Consider the following 9,185-nt stretch of genomic DNA (forward strand, 5'->3'; position numbering starts at 1 on the left):
AGGTCAGACGAAACAATGTTATGATACGAATACCTACTCCAAAGGTGACAAATGACTTATATTTTTTTCGATATCGAACACAATATAACTTGAAGTAGTCGAATTTGAAAAGCGAGTGTGCTAATATTATAAATTTAAACTAAAAATTAACAGACTCAATAGTTACAAACTTTCATAAATAAGAAGCGTTAAACCTCGGCCATTAAAAAAATACTATGTGACCAACATAATAAAGTTTTGGTATTAAAGTACTAATCCTCATGGTTTTCTTTTCTTTATTATGGAACTTTACATGCCCTTCATTCCTTTAATTTTTTCTTCGAGATAATATATTTTTTCTTTGTTGTGTTTATTATCAACCAAACAATCTAGCATAATATTTTTGAGGATATCGAGTTGATTATGTTTCTCTTCAACTTCTATTCTTTTCTTCATAAGTTCTTTGAAATTGAAGTCTTCAATTTCCATATCACGTTCATCCTTTATAAACTCAGATTATGTGAAAAGTCAAATTGAATCCTCTGCTTTTGCAACATAATATGTTTGGGCTTCCATCAATTTCTTTAACTATGAGGTCTTCACCGTTAAAGAATAAGTCTTTTGGTACCTTTAATGTTATAGTGCTTTTGAATCGTCCCATCTCTCTAATTACGTGTTTGTAGACCTGGATCTTGTTGAATGTTAAGTCCGCTTCTAGAATTTCCTTTAGCATTTTTTTTTACATAAGCTGTAATTTTCATACGCCATTATCTGCAATATACATAATAAAATGAAGTCAATAAATAATTGTAAATAATAAAGAAGAGGAAGAAAATAGGCTACCTGGTTTTTCGATATGTGTAGTTAAATTGTTTTTTTTAAGTTAATAGATTATGTTTTACTAAGTGATTAGAAGTTCACTTTTCGTAGGTTTTTAGTTTTGTATATTTCTTAAATTTTGATATTTTGAAACAGCGAGGTTCTCCTTTTTTGCAGCCTCCACTCTATTAGGAGCATGGATTATGACACATGTCGGGTATTTTGAAATTTGGTTTTTGAGTTTTATGGTGTGGGCACGTGCAAAACGTGTAAGGGGTAGTTGTTGCATTTTGAAAGGGTATAACACCACACACACCACAATAGACGGTCAAACTTGGTAAATAAATCGTTAACTAACGATAGGGTTACCTAAAGCTAAGAAACGTAAAACTTTGGGTCCAATGCAAATACCCATATTATTGGGACGACCTAAAGCTAAATCACCTTATTTTAAATTATATATATATATATATATATATATATATATATATCGGTTTGGCTAGGATGACATTCTTATCGTTACATCCTTATCGTGACATCCTACTGTTCACGTCCTTAAACCCGGCCCACGATCTCAACAAAACACAAAATAGAAATTACGAAGGGTTTCTTCTCTCTCCTCCTCTCCTATTTCTCTCTCCAGCACCGAAATCAAATTCTCCAAAATCGAATTCTCCATTGCAGCTCCTCCAAAATCGAAGGCTATGTCTCAGTTATAGCTTCTGTTGCCAAACCAGAATCCCTGAGAGACTGGGGGGCTCCTGAATTTTACCGTGTCAAGTGACAGCCATTTCTATTTACGTATACAGGTCAGTGAATGGCGCATGTGAATTTATTGTGTGTTAAGTAGTCTAAATTACTATGTTGTTCAATAAAACTGTTAATACTTGCGCCATACAAGAAAAGAAAGAAAAAATTATACTCAATAAATTCTACAATATAATTGATATGGAAGAATTTAAGAGTATGAAGAAGAAGAAGCGGGCAGTGGTGGAATGGGCATCAAAGAATACTAATTTGAACTTCAAATATACTATGAAGTGTTTCGATAGACATGTTCAGAGGAGTTAATGTTCATAAACATGGTGAAACGGCAATTGCTTTGGGACGCGTTTAGTTTTTTTTTATGTTGCACGCGTTAATTTACATTGTCACATGTTTTTATTTCCGTGTTAAAGATTCTCGGCTCGCGAATCAGTCCACGGGATATTCCACATCTTTTTACTAAATTTGCACAATCTGGTAGTGGACCAAATCGGATTAATGATGGTGCAGGACTTGGACTTGCTCTTTGTAAGAGGTACAAATAAATAACTTGGACTTGCTCTTTGTAAGAGGTACAAATAAACAATCTGGTTATTATAGTCCTGACTCATGAGTAGGAACAAAGAAAACTGATAACTTCATATTTCCAGTCAAACTTCATTGTGGTCACTTGTCGGTTTAATTCGAGCCACCGATGTCCGGCTGATCTGGTGGCATATGTTTTTACTACAAGATTCTAATGGAATGAGAAATGTAGGCGCTTGAGCTGTCCTATGAACGATAGCACAGACTCTGCTAGCTTGTTTTGGATTGAAAGTCATATTTGGATTGAAAGTGATGGTCTCGACAAAGGTTGCACAGTTACTATCATTGTGAAACTTGGAACCTGTGACAATCTGAGTGAATCATCAAGTCTGCAGATTGTGTCAAGAGCTCGTCTAGTTTGATATCATATCTCACTGGACTGAAACAAAAGCATCTTCCACTTCGGGATTGTGTCTAGTGTTCGTGACCATGGGATCTATTTTGGCGTCACAAGTCTGAAGCACACAATAGTTTTCATATTTATGACTCACAGGTGAAGACATATGGTCGATGGTTGGGTTCTAACCTGAGTTCTAGGAGGTGTGGTATACTATTAAGTCTGCATCTTCGTAGCTTAAAAAGTTGGATGAAATCCAGTTATCAAATAGGGTTTTGGACTAATGTAATATACTCAGATTTATGGGGAAAGTTTGTTACCTCTAGGCCTGCATATTTGATACTGGACTGTAATCACTGAAGGAATATAGTTTTTGCAATTTCAGCATGTCTCTGAAAGTTTATGTATTATTTTGTGATGACCCAAAACAACTTTGAATGAACTTGTCAAGAAGAATGGGATGGATGAACCGGACTTCGTGATTTAATGAATATATTTCTTTGACAAGTCAGTCTTCTTAAGTGGCGTCCGAGATTATCCTTGGCCATCACTACGCATACATAATAATAAGTAAAACTTAATTATATTTTATAGGAGAAAATGTAATTCTAGGATAAAACAGAAAAGTGCTGCAGAAGATCAAGAAAAGGAGACAAAATGATGTCATTCTATTGATCTTATGGTTCATGCACGTGGATCACCGAGGCCGGAGCCCTCTCATCAAGCATGCGTTACTTTTAGCTTCGATCCTAACCGAGAGTTTTATTGAATCTCCTCGTCAACTATGTTTACACAAAGTCTCGAGAGTTTTCATTATATGCAATCCTCCGTCATCCAATACCATCCAACACAGCAAATTCCAGCAACTCAAGCTTTGTCAAATTAGCACCATCAAACCCCATGTTTTCCAGAAACACTCCATCCGCACATTCCTCTTAAAGCTTTTAGCGCCTATCATAAAATGCCTTTTTCCTTTTTCTTTCTTAATGTGTCCAAAAAAGTTCTCTTCTTCACAATATCTCTTTCTGATCGACTTAACGAAAACCCCTGCTTCCCCTATCATAAGTCAAGAGTAGTATTTAACAAAAAGAAGGAAAAAAGATAGAGCCATAGACTCTTAGGTAGAAAAACAAGACACAAAACCACAAGAAATTTCCGCAACGGTCAAAACCAAAATCAAATACCAAGACAACATACACAACAATAATATTTGCATAACGTCCTCTACCAAGTAGATATGGTTTTTTTCAATAACTTGAAAAAAAGAACTTTAAAATAACATCCTAACCACAAAATTGATCAAAATCTCATACACTACCAGCTCATTGTTGTTTAAGTCTACAAGAGAAACATGTCATTGAGTTTCGTTACATAATTATTGTCACAAAAAAAGGCAAAAAGGAAAAGCCTCTATAACATTCGAGAAGAGCTGATATTATCTACTATCTATATACTAAAGCAGAGACCTCTCATGGAGGATTTTCTCTCTCCTATGTGGCACTCTAATATGAGAGTTAGTTTTTTCTCTCACCTATGTGGCATTATAATATGAAATATAGTATTTTCTAATAGGCTACAATTCCACATACATGAAACCTCTTTGGAGAGTTTGAGTGTATTTCTAATTCTTATATTTGGAGAGTTTGAGTGTATTTTCAATTCTTATATATTTGATCAAATAAAAAAATTACTAAAAAATATGTGATTTGTAAAAGGTAATTTCCTATTACGAGTCAAACACTTTTAGTGTTCCAATTTTTATATATTTGACCAAATAAAAAAAATTGCTAAAAAATTGGAGATTTGTAGAAACTAATTCCCTATTACAACTCATACAATTTTAGTATATATGATAAAACACCGACTTATTTCGAAGATATCCTTAACACGGCCTCCAAACATAATTAAAAACAATTATACAAAAAATAACATCACAAAATATATAATAGAAAATAAAAAAAAAATAACGGCAAAACAATAATGACAAATATTTAAAAAAATATATAATACTGAATGAAACTAACATAAAAAAACAATTAATGAGGAATCGAAAACTTGATGCAAATGCATCGAACTAACTTCAAATATTATTTAACTGGAAATCGAAAACTGGATGCAAATGCAAGCATTAAACTAATCTTAAAAAGTAATTAATAAAAAATTAGAATATGGATACAACTGCATTAAACTAGCCTCAAAGAATAATTAACGAAAAATCAAAACTTGGATGCAAATACATCAAACTAACATAAAAAAATAATTGTCGGAAAATCGGAAACTGGATGCAAATGCATTGAGCTAACCCTCAAATATTAAATTAACGGAAAATCGGAAACTAGATGCAACTGCATTGAACTAACCTCAAAGGAAAAATTAATTATAAATTGGAAACATGATGCAAATGCGTGGAACTAATCTTAAAAAATAATTAATGGGAAATCGGAAACCAGATGCAACTGCACTGAACTAATATCAAAAAATAAACTGGATGCAAATGCATTGGACTAACCTCAATAAATAATTAACGGGAAATCGAAAAATGGATACAAATTCATTGAACTAGCCTCAAACAATAATTAACTGGAAATCGGAAACTAGATGCAAATGCAACTTTATCAAAGTTGCTGTTATTGCTACTAACAATAATTAGCAGGGGGTTTAGGTATTGCTACTAACTATATGGCAAAAACTGTTGCTGTTATTGAAGGAATTCAGAGAGCTTTGGACTTGGACTGGAAACATATATGGGTTGAATCAGATTCTTCCTCAGTGGTTAAAGCCTTTCAAGAGGACACAGTACATTGGAAAGTTAGAACTAAATGGAGGCAGTTGAAAGAGAAAGCCACATGGATAAATGTAACTGCAACATGGCGAAAACTAACTTAGGAGCCGGACAGGTTGTTCGAGACATGGAGCTGCACTACAAAGGGGAAAGTAAATGGTGGGACACAAGGCCTCCTTTCATGAGAAACTTGGAGAACCATTTCACTACCTATTTTCGCTTCTCTTATTGATTTTGGGCTGTAATAGGTGGGTACACATATGATGTTACTCTCACTAGACAACTTTTCTCTTCTTATTCTTTTCTTTGTATCTTTTCAATTTATTCTTTTAATCAATTACCTTTTAGCAAAAAAAAAACACTTTATCAAATAATAAACGAGAAATCGAAAACTGGATGCAAATGCATTAAACTAATCTCACAAAATAATTAACGGGAAATCAAAAACTGGATGCAAATGCATTGAATTGACCTCAAAGAACAATTAATAGAAAATTGGAAATTGGATGCAAATGTATTGAACTAACCGAAAAGAATAACTAATGAGAAATCAGAAACTGGATGCAACTGCATTAAATTGATCTCAAAAAATAAATAACGGGAACAGGAAATCTGATGCAACTACATTGAACTAACCTCAAAATATAACAGAAAATCATAAACTGGATGCAAATGCATTGAACTAATCTCAAAACATAGTTAGGTTATATGTTGTGGGAATGTCTCAATAAGTATAGTTTTGTATTTAAAATGGTGTTTATCTTATCTCTTTCCGTATGATTGGAAACTCTTTGCTATTCAAATAGCTTCAATATATATGAACTTCACCTTATTAGGCAATCTCACAAAACTTCAATCAAACTTCTTTTATTAAACAACAAAATGAAGTTGAAGGGTTTTATCAAATGTGAGTTCTTTTTTTTTTAATGGAAAGCGAGGTTTTCACGTTATAAGAAATTTGGTTGAATGATCAATATAATATTAATATATAATAGTTCTGCATATTTGTAAAAAAAAAATAGAATAATTAATATAACAGCACCCGTTCGTAGATAATCTTTGAAGATTTCACATAGTGAGTCATGCATAATTTAAAGAATAATTAATGGAAAATCGAGAACTGGATAATCTTCGATGATCCCACATAGTAAATCAAGCATAATTTACTTTTTATGTCATATTTGCAAGGACACTACAAATGGATTAGTAGAAGTTAGTATTACACACCACATTGGATAATTAAAAGGAAATCGGAAACTGGATTTAAATATATAACTGAGCTCAAAGAGTAGTTAACGATAAATCAGAAACTTTATGTAAATGTAATAAACTAAACTAAAAAGGTAATTAACTAGAAATTGGAAATTGGATGCGATTGCATTAAACTAACGTCAGATAATAACTAATGGGAAATTAGAAATTGGATGCAAATCCTTAAAAAATATCTAATGGGAAATCGGAAACAGTATGCAAATACATCAAACAAACCTCAGATAATAATTAATGAGAAACCAGAAACTGGATGCAAATACATTGAACTAAACTCAAAAAATAATTAACAGAAAATCAAAAACCAAATGCAACTACATTAAACTAACCTTATAGAATAATTGGTGGGAAATCGGAAACTAAATGCAAATGCATTGAAATAATCTCAAAGAATAGTTAAAGGGGAAATCAGAAACCAGATATAATTGCATCGAACTAACCTCAAAGCATAAATAATCAGAAACTATATGCATATGTATTGAACTAACCTTAAAGAGTTATTCACGGGAAATCAGAAACTGGATCCAAATGCAATGAACTAATCTCAAAGACTAATTAACGAAACATTGAAAAATGGATGAAACTGCACTGAACTAACCTAAATGAATAATTAACGGGAAATTATAAATTTGATGTAACTGTATTGAACTAACCTAAAAAAATAATTAATGGGAAATCGAAAACTTGATGCAAATGCATTGAACTAACCTCAAAGAACAATTAATATAAAATCCGAAATTGGATGCAACTGCATTGAACTAACCTCAAAGAATAATTAACGGAAAACCAAAAACTGGATGCAACTGCATTAAACTAAAATCAGATATTAACTAACGGGAAATCAGAAATTGGATGCAAATACATTGAAATAACCTCAAAAAATAGTTAACTGGAAATTGGAAGTCGGATGTAACTGCATCGCACTGATCTCAAAGCATAAATGTCCACTTTTTTAGCCTTCTCACATGAGTAATTACGAGTAATTAGGAACCCAAAACGAAAGTGAGTTTATAAAAACAAACTCTTACATGTATGCAAACTGTATATAAATTGTAAACTATTGAACTAACCTAGAAAAACAATTAACGGGAAATCATAAACTGGATACAGATATATTGAACTAACCTCAAAGAGTAATTAACGGGAGATTGGAACCTAGATGCAAATGCAATGAACTAATCTCAAATATTAATTAACGAAACATCGAAAACTAGCCGGATGCAACTGTACTGAATTAACCTTAATGAGTACCTAACGGAAAATCATAAAGTTGATGTAATTGCACTGAACTAACATCAAATAATAATTAACATGAAATCGGAAACTTGATGCAACTGCATTGAACTAACCTCAAAGAATAATTAATGAGAAATTGGAAACTGGATGCAACGTACTATATTAAACTAACCTCAAAAAATAATTAATGGAAAATCAGAAACTTGATGTAAATGCATTGAACTAATAACCCTAAAATATATTTGTATTATATGTAGAGGGAATAAATATCTCAACAAATATAGTTTTGCATTTTAAGTAGTATTAGTCATAATTCATTTACTGTGATTGAGAATGTCTTGCTATTCAAGTAATTTCAATATTATCTTCGCCACATTGGGTATTCTCACAAAACTCCAATCAAACTTTTATTGTTAAACCTAACAATAAAAAGAAGTCGATGAGTTTTATCAAGGTTTGATGCTTCATTTTTATAGAGAGTGGTGCAAGAAATTTAAATGAATAATTAATATAATTTTCATATCTCATAGCTATGCATAGTTGCTAATATTTTTTAGAATAATTTAATATAACGGTACCCGTTCGTAGGACACGTTCATGTGATAAATCTTTTCAAGTGGGAGTAGTGTATTCTTTGAGGATATGGAAACAATTAATCTGTTTTAGTGATTTGTACACATTAGTACGTAAGCCGAACGGTGATGATTTACCGCTAAATCACTATAAATCTAATAAAACTATTATACAAACTAGATCGAGTTTAAGATAACTCTATTTGAAAATTACGGATTAATATCCTAAACCACAAAATGAAGAGACTGTCTCAATTTGATCCCTTAGTTTCCAAGTACTTATGCACCATAATCGCTGCTCATTAACGTATTTCGGTTTATTTTCAATAAAATCAATAAAAGTATATTCTGATTTGAAAATTTGTCGCTAAATCACAATAAATATAAGAAAACTATTATATAAGCTAGATTGAGTTTAAGATAATTATATTTGAAAATTACGAATTAATATCCTAAACCACAAAATGAATAGGCTATTTTAATTTGATTATTTAGTTTCAAAGTATTTATGCACCATAATCGCTACTCATTAATGTATTTCGGTTTATTTTCAATAAAAATATATTCTGATTCGAAAATTTGCAGCTAAATCACCATAAATCTAAGAAAACTATTATACAAGCTAGATCGATTTTAAGATAATTCTATTTGAAAATTATGGATTAATATCTTAAACCACAAAGTGAATAAGCTATATCAATTTGATCCCTTATTAGTTCCCAAGTACTTATGCACCATAATCGCTGCTCATTAATGTATTTTAGTTTATTTTCAATAAAAATATATTTTGATTTGAAAATTTGTGTGAGACATTTTATAAAGCCTTTTCAGCACACAAAAT

At 31.6% G+C, this 9,185-nt stretch overlaps 1 long non-coding RNA gene across 1 annotated transcript; it reads left to right on the forward strand.

Annotated features, from left to right (window-relative positions):
• The first annotated feature begins 1,982 nt into the window (after positions 1 to 1,982).
• LOC147488815 (uncharacterized) lies at positions 1,983 to 2,872 on the forward strand. Its single transcript, XR_015202177.1, has 2 exons — positions 1,983 to 2,098; positions 2,321 to 2,872. It is a non-coding gene; the product is annotated as an uncharacterized LOC147488815 (long non-coding RNA).
• Positions 2,873 to 9,185: the final 6,313 nt, after the last annotated feature.

Source organism: Coptis chinensis, chromosome 7, assembly GCF_015680905.1.
Source record: "Coptis chinensis isolate HL-2020 chromosome 7, ASM1568090v1, whole genome shotgun sequence".
Classification (NCBI taxonomy): domain Eukaryota; kingdom Viridiplantae; phylum Streptophyta; class Magnoliopsida; order Ranunculales; family Ranunculaceae; genus Coptis; species Coptis chinensis.